Here is a 13,248-nt window from a genome sequence, read left to right on the forward strand (position 1 = left end):
TTAAAAAATATGTGTTTGGTGAAATTTGTCAAATGACCGGTTATACGTCTAGCATATTATTCAACGTTTAACCACTTTTTTTGGAGTTTATACGATTAACCCTTTGCAGTCCATTTTTCAGTGCTTGTCAGGCATGTAGGTCCAATTTATTTTCACACAAGCTGTTTATTTTACAGACGCTGTTTAAAAGTAATTTTATTCACAGTAAAACAGGTTTAAAAGGCCTCCCTTGCCCCGCTCCTTGTCTGCTGTATTTATCACATATGTCTTCATAATAGTAATTGTAATGTCGGACCTGGTCTAAAATTCCCATCCCTAAACAGGGGTATTGAATTACATTCACTGGAGGGCCAGATAAGGCAATGTCCAAATCTTAGGGGGGCACAGGGTGCTCATGATGTGCATATTGGGGGGGGATTTGTGATTGCCATTTAATAATACAAATACAAAGCAAATATATTTATAGAGGAGTAATTATTTGAAGAAGTTAAATAATTATAGTCAACTGTAAAAAAAATAAAATGACTGTTAGGTTATGGAGTGTACGGAAGCGAATGAGAATGAATGTGCATACAGAGTGTGTGACTAAACTAAAGTTTATTGATCGAAGGTAGCTTACACACAGAGTATTGTAAACAAGGAAGGAGAAGGGTTATTACCAGATGAAGTGCAGTGAACATTTGTTCCTGTATTATGGTGTGTTGTCAATAAATATCACTTGTTAGGGGACACAAATACCCTGTAGATAGCAGTGGCCTTTCAAACATGTGTATCTGTAACTAGCATTTGTAATGAAGGACAGCTGACCAGGGCTGCCAACTACTTTTACAAAAACCCACCTACTTCTTCCTGAAAAAACCTTAAAAAAATTAAATGAAAAAAACCATGGCCCCAGGACTGAATTTATCACTGCTGTGCACTAAGTTCTGTGCAGCTGGATGTCTTAGAGATCGGTGTAGTTTGTGTCATTTACAATGTCTTTGACGATGTCAGACAAGCAATCCACAGTGGAAATGGCAGTGTGATTTTCCTCTAGAAACGCTCATTTCAATTCTGCGCTTCTCTTTTTGTCATTGACCTCCAACACAGGTGCTACTTGGAAGCAGTTCATTTTATTCAAGGCAGAATGTGGAGTAGCATTGTTAATACGTTTAGTTGTTTTTGCATGTTATTGAGCCTCTGCAGTTGCAGAAGCCTTTGGCTGTTTCTTCTGGATCAGCAAGCCACCCTGAAAAAAGAAGACTTTACTTAGCTATTTACTTTCATTGTTTAAAGATGCACTCTACAAAATGACTTATTTTCAAATACAATGGAAAAATATCAGCATGAATAAAATGCTTTGTATTTATTTGAAAATATGGCATTTATAAGGGAGTTAATCTTAATCATGCTACATTAATGGGTATTTTTTATTGACTGTTAACATGTAGCTTTCTAATATATTAAATATTTCCTTTTTAAGGGTTAGTTAATATAACTTGAAAATTATTATTATATTTAGGGTTGCTGTTTTTTTGTGTTTTTCCCCTGATCCCTGCAAGCCATTTAGTACTAGTAGTAAAATGGGTTTAATTTAAGTGTTTTGGTGCGTGCATAACGAAGAAACTGCATGCAAACGAGGGTGCACATTTTAATAAGCGATTTAATCTATAATTTAAAAAAGAATAAATGCAGGACACACTTTATTACAATCACTAGACTAGACACTTATTAAAATGTTGCGCTCTCTTAGCTTTCTTCATTCTGCATTTAATGAGAAAGTAAAGACGATTTAAAAGCACATTTGGCTGTTTCACATTAAAGCACCGTTAAAGTGTGTGTGTTACTCCGATTCTGATTGGATGTGTCATTAATCATGTTGTGTCAATCATGGCAGAGATTTCATGTTTAAAAAATAAAATAAAATAAAACCCACAGCGTTGGCCTTACTTTACCCCAGTGAATTAACTACAAAACAAAGGATGCCAAATAGCAATTGAAGTTAAACGTTGTTTATTCCTGAAATAAATAGTACATAAAGTTGACACTGCATGCTATTTATTTTTTTTTACTTTTTTTAAATTCCAAACGTGGAAATGTTTCTGTAAAATGAAGGGAAAAAACTCACCATTGTGGTTCTCATTTATTACATTCCACATAACAGAAAGTTGCAAGAAAAAATATATAATATATACAATCTATATAAAAATCACTACACAACATTTCCAGCAAGTTGGGCACTGTTTAAGCGAGGCATTTCAGAATGACGTACTTGTCTTTTTTCTGTCCCATGAGATTCTGACTTGCTCTAAAGCAGCACAGTGCTTTTTTTTTTTACCCTTTTTTGTTTACTTTTTGCTGTCTTAAACTTTTAAAATAGAGACTCGAGCTGCTGTGTTGATCAGGTGTTTTTTTATATACTGTATATATCTCACATATCACAGAGCTGTTTCACATTTGCCATTTGTTTAAACTGTCGCATAACTTCTGGTGAGGCGGTAAACAAGTGCAAGGTATTTTTTGTCATTTCTAGAGAATATGAACATCTGATTTTTGTATCCAAAAACATGCAAAAAAACATGTGTATGACAGTGTGACAGGCTGGGTTTAGTGATGACGTCAGACCAGAAAGGAGCACACAGACAGACAGTAGTGGTGAGTGAATCTGAGACGCTGTTGCACTCAGTGTTTTAATAACACACACAAAATAAAAAGGTTGAACAAAACAGAAAACAGGACACGGCACTTGCGGGCAAAATAAATCGATAAACAAAACGGATTAACACTAAACAAACAGTGGACGAACAGACAAACAAACACGGTGAGTAAAAATAAACGCACAAGTATCGTGCAATGGTATACTTTGCTTTAATTTACTTTAATTCTTACTTTCTCCTTCTCCACACCCGTTCTCCACTAACCGGAGTGAGTAAAATGTGCATCTATATATATACTGTTGTGCCAGGATTCAATTACTAATTAATTATTCACTTGAATCCCAGCACATGAACTAATTCTGTGCAACCCTGTGCTCACATATTAAATACTTTAAATGTACGTGAAGTGAAGTGCAATCCCCGTGCCTAAATACAATTATACATTTTAAACACTCGTGCTCATTACCCACATTATATCCCGTGTACCAACTACAATACACCAACATTAACACACGCAACATACAACATAAAAATACACACAGGGGCGCGGCACATTGCCACAGACAGTCTATGAGTATCTTTGGCGGCTTAGTAACAAAAGAGACTTTATTTCTGCATGACCTTGAAAAGCTCTCTCTATAAAAGAATGCTGATGCAATTCCAGCCCAGCTGCACTACATAATGCTGAAAACAACACATGACAACAATACTGTGAAGGGTAAGCAAGCTATCCTGGCAGGATCACCCCAAATCCAATTAAGTGTTGGTAATTACCAACCAATATCTGCCGAGCAAGACCTAGTACACAAGACCTTTAAAGGCATTGAAACTTCCTGAAACGTCTTTGCTGAACAACAACTACTTCATCAGAACCAAAATCAGAAATCACATCAGAAATCAACCATTCACAGTGATGTAGTGTATTTGCCAAAATGTCAGTATATCTCATCCTGTATAGCTTGCATACCTTGCAAATAACACCACACCTAATTCCAATACGCAAAAATAAAAACAAAATAAAATATTACCAAAATTCAGAAATAAAAAAGCAAGAAATGAAATTGCTACAATCTGAACAAGGTAAAAAAAAAGTTTAAATCCTTAATGCTACTGGTGCAAGTTTCTCTGGCTGAACTTTTGTTACTAATAGTCTCACGACAACACGTCATCAATAGATCTACACGCATTCAAGGACTGTGGCAGTTGATTCTGGACTGAACCATTTCAACCAAATATGTATATTTCTCCTTTTAAACTATTTCTTCATTAGTGTGATTTATAAGAAGTTAATACATCATACATGTAGGGTGTCTCTTACTGTATGAGGGACGTCATTTCACACAGTTTGAACAGTTAGAACCGCCCAGCTTCACTTTATGGTCCTCTCGCTCAAACTGCACAAGATGACATCTCTTATACAATTAGAGACGCCCTACACACAATGTATAAGTTATAGTATTGCCTAACAGTTTTCTACAATGTGTAGCGTACAGTATGAATCTCTTTAGGGGTAGTACAGCATTTGTGATATCTGGCATTTGGCTCACTTCCCTGAAGAAAAGGTGAAAATTATTAGCGGAACACTCACGTTTGTCTCAGCTAGATTCTCAGAAGATAAAAAGGTCTACTTAGCAATTCCAGACCTTCAGTGCAGTACATCAGAATTCTAACTTGGCAGCAGAACTGCTGGGCCGAGGGGAAATAAAAAAAGAACAATGGGAATGAATTAATGAGAGGAATACAAAGAGGGAGAGCCAGACACTGCCCGGCCTTGTTGCAGATTATTAACACAGCAGAATGTATCTCAAATCTCAGAGACTGCTTTGGGAAATCCATGTTTCTGGAGTCATGATCACAGATAGAACATTCAGATGGACGACCATTGTAATAAAACAGAAGATTAGTTTGGATTGCTGTAAACCACCTTACTCATTTTTATCCAAATAAGTGTATGCGTTCTCATATTATTATTATATCTAGGATTTTCGGTTTTAACCGATAAAAAATAATAAAACACCCCAGATACTAAAAAAATGTAATCTGTGTATATCCAATAAACACGGAAAAAGCAATGGAAATGGTTACTCAATTCACGTTGATTTGACAAAAAAATTGAGCAACTGAGGCATAACAGCTCATGCAGAGCTTTAAAAAGTGTTGCTCATTTGTGCAAACTGCACTAGCAAAGGGCTTTAGCCAATTTGTCAGAGGTCGTATGGCAAGGGGAAATAAAGGTATTTCCCCTTATTTTCTCAATGGAAAAAATTAAATAAAAAATAAAAGTAAAAAAAAAAATCCTACCTACCGACTCAAGTGAATTTTGTTACGAAACAGGATCCTAAGATAATTTTATTTTAGGCCTAATGAGACTTGATACATTGCAGATTTATTGCAGATGATGTAACTACCCATGCGGCTTGATAGTAAAAGTACAGGGCAGGGTACCTAAAGACATGCAGCTAAGAGATTAGTATTTTAATTTACCTGTCAAAAAACAATATCAAGCACTGCCTTATATTTTAAAGTGTCTGTTACAGTTTTTGACTTTTTAAGTTGGTGTTTCTGAAATTCCACAGCTTTTAATTGAGCTATTGAACAAATTGCTTGTAAATGTATCAGTTCACAAGACAAAGCCTTCTTCGGGTGGGTAATTTGCCGTCAGCCCCCAAGTTCAAGGGGTCACATATTCCTACAGTATCTTGAAAAGTAGGGGGCCGACAGTTTGAATATAGGGTTTTCTCAAGCAATGAATTCACTGTGGATTTGGAGTTGTCGAGCTTATTCCACCTTAAAAATTTGCTACACAAGTAAAAACTAATTTTGAAATGTATGCTTTCTTTCATAGTATAAGTGAAAAGGTAAACTACTACAGCTGTGCAGCAACATTTACTACTGTCCCAAATCATCCAAACATTAGCTGCTAAATAGTACATTCTGTATGAATGCCTTTAAGACAAGCTGTCTCAGCACATTCAGCGTGTGTGTGAAAGAGAGGGAGAGACACTCTGCCTGAAAGAAAATTCAACTTTGTGCTTAAAAATAATTTGACCCTGGTCAGGGGTGGTATGTAAGATCCATTCATAGTACTGTATGTGTCAGAGCTGTCTATTCCTGGGTTGTCATCACCCTATACCCTACAACTCTGTCTACCAATCTAGAATAGCACTTCATAGTTTTAAGAACCACTAAAATATCAAAATGTGCTTCTCCAACCAAACTAAAACATATATTCATCAGATGTGTTCTTGTCACACAAAACCCCCACATTTAGTGACCTAAAGTAATTTAGGGGTGTTTTTTTTAAGTAATAAACAATATTACTGTCACTGCCACATCCCCATTTTTGGTCAACATTTAAGATTGTTATATCACTGGGTTGGTTTTATAAGGCCTCAATAAAAACTCACATTTGAACTGAAGCAGGACATGATTACAGCAATATGTTACAAGCAGATAGTACCTTTCTTGTAAAAGTGTTCAATTCCTTTAGAAAACCAAACATATATACTCACCAGCAGTGATGTAGCCAGTCTGACAGCCTACCAAACAGAAGGTACTGACCAGAAACACCTACTGTAACGTATAGCGATTTTAAAATATCTCCCAACACCAAGAATCTATTCAAGGTCTCACAGACTACACCAGTTTGTGTAGACCAGATTTCCTCTGCACCGCTGCAACTGTACTGCAGGTCCTCTGTGGGCATGGCACTGTAGCGCTCCAGACCTCTAGTGCAGCACTCGCTGGATCTTCTGGCCCTGAACTCTCTTTGCAATTTGAAGTCGCCCCTCTGTGACTCGTGCCTGCCAGCTATAATCACTCAATCTCCAGCTGCCCCGCCCACCAACTGCACGACACAGAATACGCAATACGCATGTATGCTTTTCTTTACAGAGACAAACATGATCTTAATTAAAAAATATTTATGGTTATTGATATTGTGGTAGAACATATGCTTTGTACAAAATATGCACATTATTGGCCATAAATATTTTACCATTAGCCCTTTGACACCTAAGCAGTACCATATATGAATACAAATATGACCCCATTGTGTTTTAGCGCTTGTAGTTTGGCAACCTTAAATCAGAAATTAAAACCCAAATATCAGAAAAGCCTTATGCAGCTGTTTCCAATTATATAAAATATTTTGTTCTGGAATGTATAATTATTATTATTTTTTTAACTATAAGCCGCGTCCCCGAAAAAATCTAAAAAAAATGTATAATAATAAATACTATTTTTAAAAACTGCCACTTTTGACCCCTTTCTAAGTTAGATATAGAACAATTATAAGAACATTAAAGTGTATGACGATTTTAAATAAAAAAATCAGATTTTAAATATTTATATATTTTACCATTGAGGAGCTACAAGATTTTGTCCAAGCCATGGGCTGTATAATAAAACAGCCCCTGTTTACAGGCACTGTCAGCTATTTTATGGAAGTAGTCCAGACTAAGCAAAATATCACAAAGTGCACTGCCAAATTATACAGTATGTAAAACCTTTTAACCGTGAAATATATGAATAAATACAAGGAAAAAATACAGTTTTTTAAATTAAATTATTCAATAATTTTGCATTAGGAAGAGAAACATTAGGTTATTATCATAACCCTGGTTCCCTGAAATAGAACTGTATCCATTACATAACGGGTTAACTTTGTTTACCTGAAAATTCTGAGACTGTCACATAGTGACCAGCAACTTCATCAAGCCAGTCTCCGCCCCTCCTGAGAGACACTAGGCTCTATGATGACAGTTGAACAGCGGCAGTAAAGTTTTTCTTCTTCAGCCTTCTGCGTGTAATGTACGCAGTGACTGAAGATTGTAATGGATACATTTCTACTTCAGGGAACCAGGGTTATGATAATAACCTAATGTTTCCTTTTCAAGTACAATGTATCCATTACATAATGGGCAATTATACCCAAGCTGTCGCAAAGTGCATTACTTGCAGAACAATTTAAATCTGAGAGGGTCAGACGGTAAGGCTGCCACAATATAGAATATTTATTTATTTATTTATTTATTTATTTATTTATTTATTTATTTACATAGAGGGTCCAGCACATTTAGTCTATAAAACCTCTGGAAAATATGGGGCGTGGCCCATACTGCAACACAGCAAACGTCAGTGACAGATGCACCCTGGAACAACGCCGGCAGATGAACTGCTCTGAGAGATAGAATGTTGTCGTGTGCCCAAAACAGTAGTTTGCTGGCTACTCGAAGGAGGCGGGGTGACCGCAGGTTGCCTTGGTGATTTACATAAGCCACCACTGTAGTGTTGTCTGTCTTTACAGTTTGATGACATTGATGTGGTAGCCTACCCAGGGGGGTTGCCATGCGCCCTGCACTCCTCACCCGTTCCACACCGCACCCCAGCCTGTGTCAGAGCCATTGGTGGTGATGGCCCCCCTCCTGGTAACAGTACCCAGAGCCACTCCCATGCGCAGATGGGTCAGTTGTTTCCACCAGGATAGGGTCACCATGCAGTGACTGTAAGTAAGTAAGTAAGTAAGTGACTGGGGCTCACCGCAGGCTGAAAAACCTTGAGATTGAACAACACTTGGAGGGGGTGCATTTGGAACAGACCCAGAGGAAGTACAGGGTTCGACATTAACCATGACCCGGCGGCCCAGGGCTGGTAGAGATCGCAGTTTGGCCAGTAGTTATGAAGCACCACAGGCCCGACTGGACCGGTTACATTTAAGTAGTATAATATATATATAGTGCACATGGCTTCACTTTCATGAATCCAGGAAAATGGGCCAGTGTGCCAAAAAGCTGAAAAATAATTTACAAAATGTTTTTTTAAAAACATAACTGAGGGCAGCAGTGTGGAGTAGTGGTTAGGGCTCTGGACTCTTGACCGGAGGGTCGTGGGTTCAATCTCAGGAGGCGGACACTGTTGCTGTACCCTTGAGCAAGGTACTTTACCTAGATTGCTCCAGTAAAATCCCAACTGTATAAATGGGTAATTGTATGTAAAAATAATGTGTAAAAAATAATGTAATTGTATGAAAAAATAATGTGATATCTTGTAACAATTGTAAGTCGCCCTGGATAAGGATGACTGCTAAGAAATAAATATTAATAATAATAATAATAATAATAATAATAATAATAATAATAATAATCATAAGAACATAAGAAAGTTTACAAACAAGAGGAGGCCATTCAGCCCCATCTTGCTCGTTTGGTTGTTAGTAGCTTATTGATCCCAGAATCTCATCAAGCAGCTTCTTGAAGGATCCCAGGGTGTCAGCTTCAACAACATTACTGGGGAGTTGGTTCCAGGTCCTCACAATTCTCTGTGTAAAAAACTGCCTCCTATTTTCTGTTCTGAATGCCCCTTTATCTAATCTCCATTTGTGACCCCTGGTCCTTGTTTCTTTTTTCAGGTCAAAAAAGTCTCCTGGGTCGACACTGTCTATACCTTTTAGGATTTTAGCTTGAATCAGATCACTGCGTAGTCTTCTTTGTTCAAGACTGAATAGATTAACTTCTAACAAAATATCCGAGCATCTTGTTAGTCTTTTTTATAGCTTCCCCACATTGTCTAGATGAAGACATTTCTGAGTCAACATAAACTCCTAGGTCTTTTTATAGTTCCCTTCTTCAATTTCAATATATCCCATATGATATTTATAATGCACATTTTTATTGCCTGCATGCAATACTTTACACTTTTCTCTATTAAATTTCATTTGCCATGTGCCTGCCCAGTTCTGAATGCTGTCTAGAGCATTTTGAATGACCTTTGCTGCCCAGTTCAATGACCTGTGTCTGCCCAGTTCTGAATGCTGTCTAGATCATTTTGAATGACCTTTGAATGACCTGTGGTTACCGTATTCTGCTGGTGTTAATACAGCACCTCTAGACTTCCAAGCATTTGTATTCAATCAGATTGTTATCGTCCCTCTCGCTCTTCATTTTAAAACATGATATGCCGGCTTTTTTTTCCTTTACAGACCAATGTTGTGGCACATTCCTAAATATTGACAGTGTTGTGTATGGAATTGGTGCGACTTAACCACGCAAATCACGTAATCATGTTACTGTTTGGATCCAAACACTTCCTAATACAGGCGTCTCTCTAGTTGCTGTAGCTGAAAGGGCACTGCAGCCAGACAAACAGCCATCACTACTTGTTTTGTGCAGAGGCAAGCTGTTTCAGGATAGGTCTAATGGCTTGGCTCTCAAATGTGCCAGACGTTTAGATCATTAAAACGTCTGGCACATTTGAGAGCGTCCATAATTGGTCTGTTTAATTAACTTAATGTACTTAAAAGTATATTAGTTTATAGTATGGGCTCTTTCATTTACAGTTAGTTTCCAAACCAACTAACTTTAGAAGGGTGCTGATTAGCTTTGTATTTAAAACCGGAGAAATACAGTACACCTGTTGTGGATGCAGTGGCACAAAAGTAATACTGGCCGTAGCGTGAGGAGCTACCATGGGCAGCTCATTGATTTAACATGACGAGTCTGCAAGGTGTTTCAGTTGTTCTGGAAGGATACATGAGCATTAATCAACAACTACCTCCTCCTTCAGAGGACATGGGAGATGAAATCTGATCTCCAGATTGGCCCTTTGATCAAATATCACATCTGAAAAGCACTGCCAATCGAGTGCCTTCTGTCAGATCTGCGATCCTGTATTATATAAAACAAAATACATGACAGGAACAAGGATAGCATTAGTTGTATGCATCCTCTACAAAAGATGCATGATGTCTAAGTAAACAATAGATACAATATTGTAATTTACCTTATAAGATCAATTCAAAAGTACACCTCTACCTGTAAAAATCACTAAGATATGAAAAACACAATTTGGATTTTGAATTCTCTATTTCTTTACTTCCCACTGCTGCAAATAGTGGCTGAAGCATATATACCAATTTGTCTTGCATGTAGAGGCGACATATTGTAAAAGAGAAAGTGTGTGCACATCCAAAAGTACCTAAATAATTAAAGCATGTCAACAGACATCATCAGATTGCTTTATACCGTGGTGTACTGTTGAACATGGTAGTAGGGTACTGTACATTTAACTGGAGGTCTGATTTCCACGCCTTGTAATACAGGCCTACAGTAGATAGGGTTGAAAATTCAAACAATGAATCATTCTAGTTGCTATGCTGTGCATGTCTCGGGCTTGAATAAGTCCAAAAATGAAGTCAAATGATATTGTTCTTAAAAAGCAGCAATCAATTCATCTTAATAATAAACAAAGTATCTGCATAAACTGCACTAAATCATTCAGCTGTGCTTGTAACTACAACAGGTTGCATTTCTTTGTTTAGTCATCTATCTTGCCACGCTGCAGGGATGCAACACCCAGCCTTAGAAATACAACACAGATCTGTGTCCTAAAGAGAAATCTCTTTAAATTCATTAAATGTAAGTAAATAATGTATAATCGTATTATTTTTCCCCAGATGCACATTTGTGACCTTCTCAATTACAACAGTGGTTCCAAACCTATTCTGCCAGCAAGTAGTTTAAATTACACATCACTTTCATTCACCTGGAAAAAGAGGTGTGTCCCTCTCCAAGAAACATCCACATTCTCATGATTTTAAAACAAATGTGTAACCATCAAACAACATCAATAAAAGGAATTATCAAGAAAGTGCTACATCATTTGAAAAAAGCAACACCTCAGTTACCTCAATCAGAAATCATCTTGAAAAGGAAGCATATCATGGGTGTGTTTCAAGCGATGCAGAATTCTTTATCATTTAGTTTATGAAAAGAAAACATGCACTTTTGCATCGAAAACAATATGCAAATAGAATCTTCGGTCAGGCAATGGATATTTTTTTGTTTCAAAATGTTACACTGACGAGACAAACGATAAAGTAGTACAAGGATATGTATTCTGCGTGAAAACGTGAAAGCGATGGAGGGCTGCCATGATGCTGCAGAATTGAAACAAAAAAAGGTAATGTTGCAAATACGGCTCTTCACACGCACGTCGAGACATACAAATAACTGTAAGAACCTGTGGAAATATAATATAATATTCTATTATACTAATCTTTTTTTTTTTTTTTTTTTTTTTTACAAACGCATTAAAATATATATTCCATCATTTGTTACTTAAACAATTAATTTTGCAGAATATGACACCTTCCTTTTAAATCTTAAGAAAAAAAGCACGAAGGCAGCAAAAATCAAACATCCACATCTAGCTACCGTAGCACCGCTGCAGAAAAGCATGCATCAGCACCATCCATCACGGAAAGCAATAATAATACCATTCAAACAAAAGAGCTTCAAAAAACAAATGCATGGTAAACGCCACGAAATGCATGGTGGATGGGCGTTTGTACCTTTTGTGCACACGAACTGCGACACTATATTATCACAAGTACACAACCAGCATTCGCATAAGATCCAGAATATAAGCAAAAATTTGCTCCAGTATTACACAATCTCAACAAACCTAAACGGTCCCTCTTTTCTCTTTCATTGGTCCCGCCTATGACTTACCAATTGTCTCATTCAAACACCTGTATGTACCATCTGAATATGTAAACGCTTCATAAACCACTATGCGACCAAAAATATCATTAAGAAGCTTTGGTAGAAGTGGTGGTACATGTAGATAGGATACATATATTTTATTTATTTTTTAAAAAATCACATACAGTAATACTGTAATGCTAAAAACATTATAAGCAAAAGGTGACTGCACACACATTATAAAACATGGTTTAATTCAAGCACAATTATGAGTTGTTGTTCTGGCTTTTTACTAATACATACCAACGTAACGGTTTTAATTCTGCGATCAAAAAAACAACCTGAACCTCAAACAGAAGTAAATAACAGTTGGCGATTTACAAAATCTAAACACATAAATAAAACATAATACATGTATTCCTTGTCGAGGGGACGTATGCAACATTTCCGTTTTGGTGACAGTATCTGTCAATGCAGGCAGGCCCAGCCTCTCCCACCCAGCGGAAAAAAAATATCATACCAACCCGACGACAAACCCAAACGCCGATTTCAAATACTGTCAAAACGAATGCAAACAAAAAACTAGCAATTACTTGCGTGCAAGAACCTGTCTGTTAGGTGCATGTTAATTAGGTTCAGTTTGGGTTTTATTGTGTCAAATGTAAAGTAATTCTGCTTACCTGTGTGTGGCAGACACTGTTACTGTCTCTCCAGCTGCAGTCGGTCACTGTGCAACTGATTGCTGCAGTTCGATTAGAGTCCTCTAGGGGAGGGGGCGCTATGGAACAAAGTCTGAAATTATGCACGTAGTATTAAATACAAAGAGAAAATATGAAATAAATGTATACCTTTCCACGGTAATTTGACAGTATTTGCCACACTTTACTATGTTTTATACAATGCTTTGCTTTATTATCTTGCAGATGCACACGAAAAAGAAAAACATATTGTTATACAGAACTATGAACAATAGGTGCCTTACATTAACATTATTAATTGTTTAATTCCAGCTTTGAAACATTAACAGTTTTTTTTTCATTCAAGGGGTCTTTGGGTTTGTGTATTTACTGATCATGAGGCAATAAAGGTGTGGGACTAATTTAGCTGTAGCTACTGCCAGACAAGGTCAT

At 37.0% G+C, this 13,248-nt stretch overlaps 1 protein-coding gene across 16 annotated transcripts in view; it reads right to left on the reverse strand.

Annotated features, from left to right (window-relative positions):
• LOC117433252 (microtubule-associated protein 2-like) overlaps positions 1-12,863 on the reverse strand; it is a 105,204-nt gene extending 92,341 nt beyond the window's left edge. For 10 of the 16 annotated variants that reach the window (XR_009310058.1, XR_009310057.1, XR_004548902.3 and 7 more), the window contains exons 1-2: positions 12,799-12,842; positions 4,225-4,322 (exon numbers count right to left, since the gene is read on the reverse strand). The gene's annotated coding sequence lies outside the window, so the exon portion shown is untranslated. Of the gene's footprint in view, positions 1-4,224; positions 4,323-6,148; positions 6,377-12,798 lie in introns of those variants that run through there. The other 6 variants (XR_004548900.3, XR_009310060.1, XR_009310061.1 and 3 more) reach the window with 6 other exon arrangements.
• Positions 12,864-13,248: the final 385 nt, after the last annotated feature.

The sequence above is a fragment of the Acipenser ruthenus genome, chromosome 33 (genome assembly GCF_902713425.1).
Source record: "Acipenser ruthenus chromosome 33, fAciRut3.2 maternal haplotype, whole genome shotgun sequence".
NCBI classification, from domain to species: Eukaryota; Metazoa; Chordata; class Actinopteri; order Acipenseriformes; family Acipenseridae; genus Acipenser; species Acipenser ruthenus.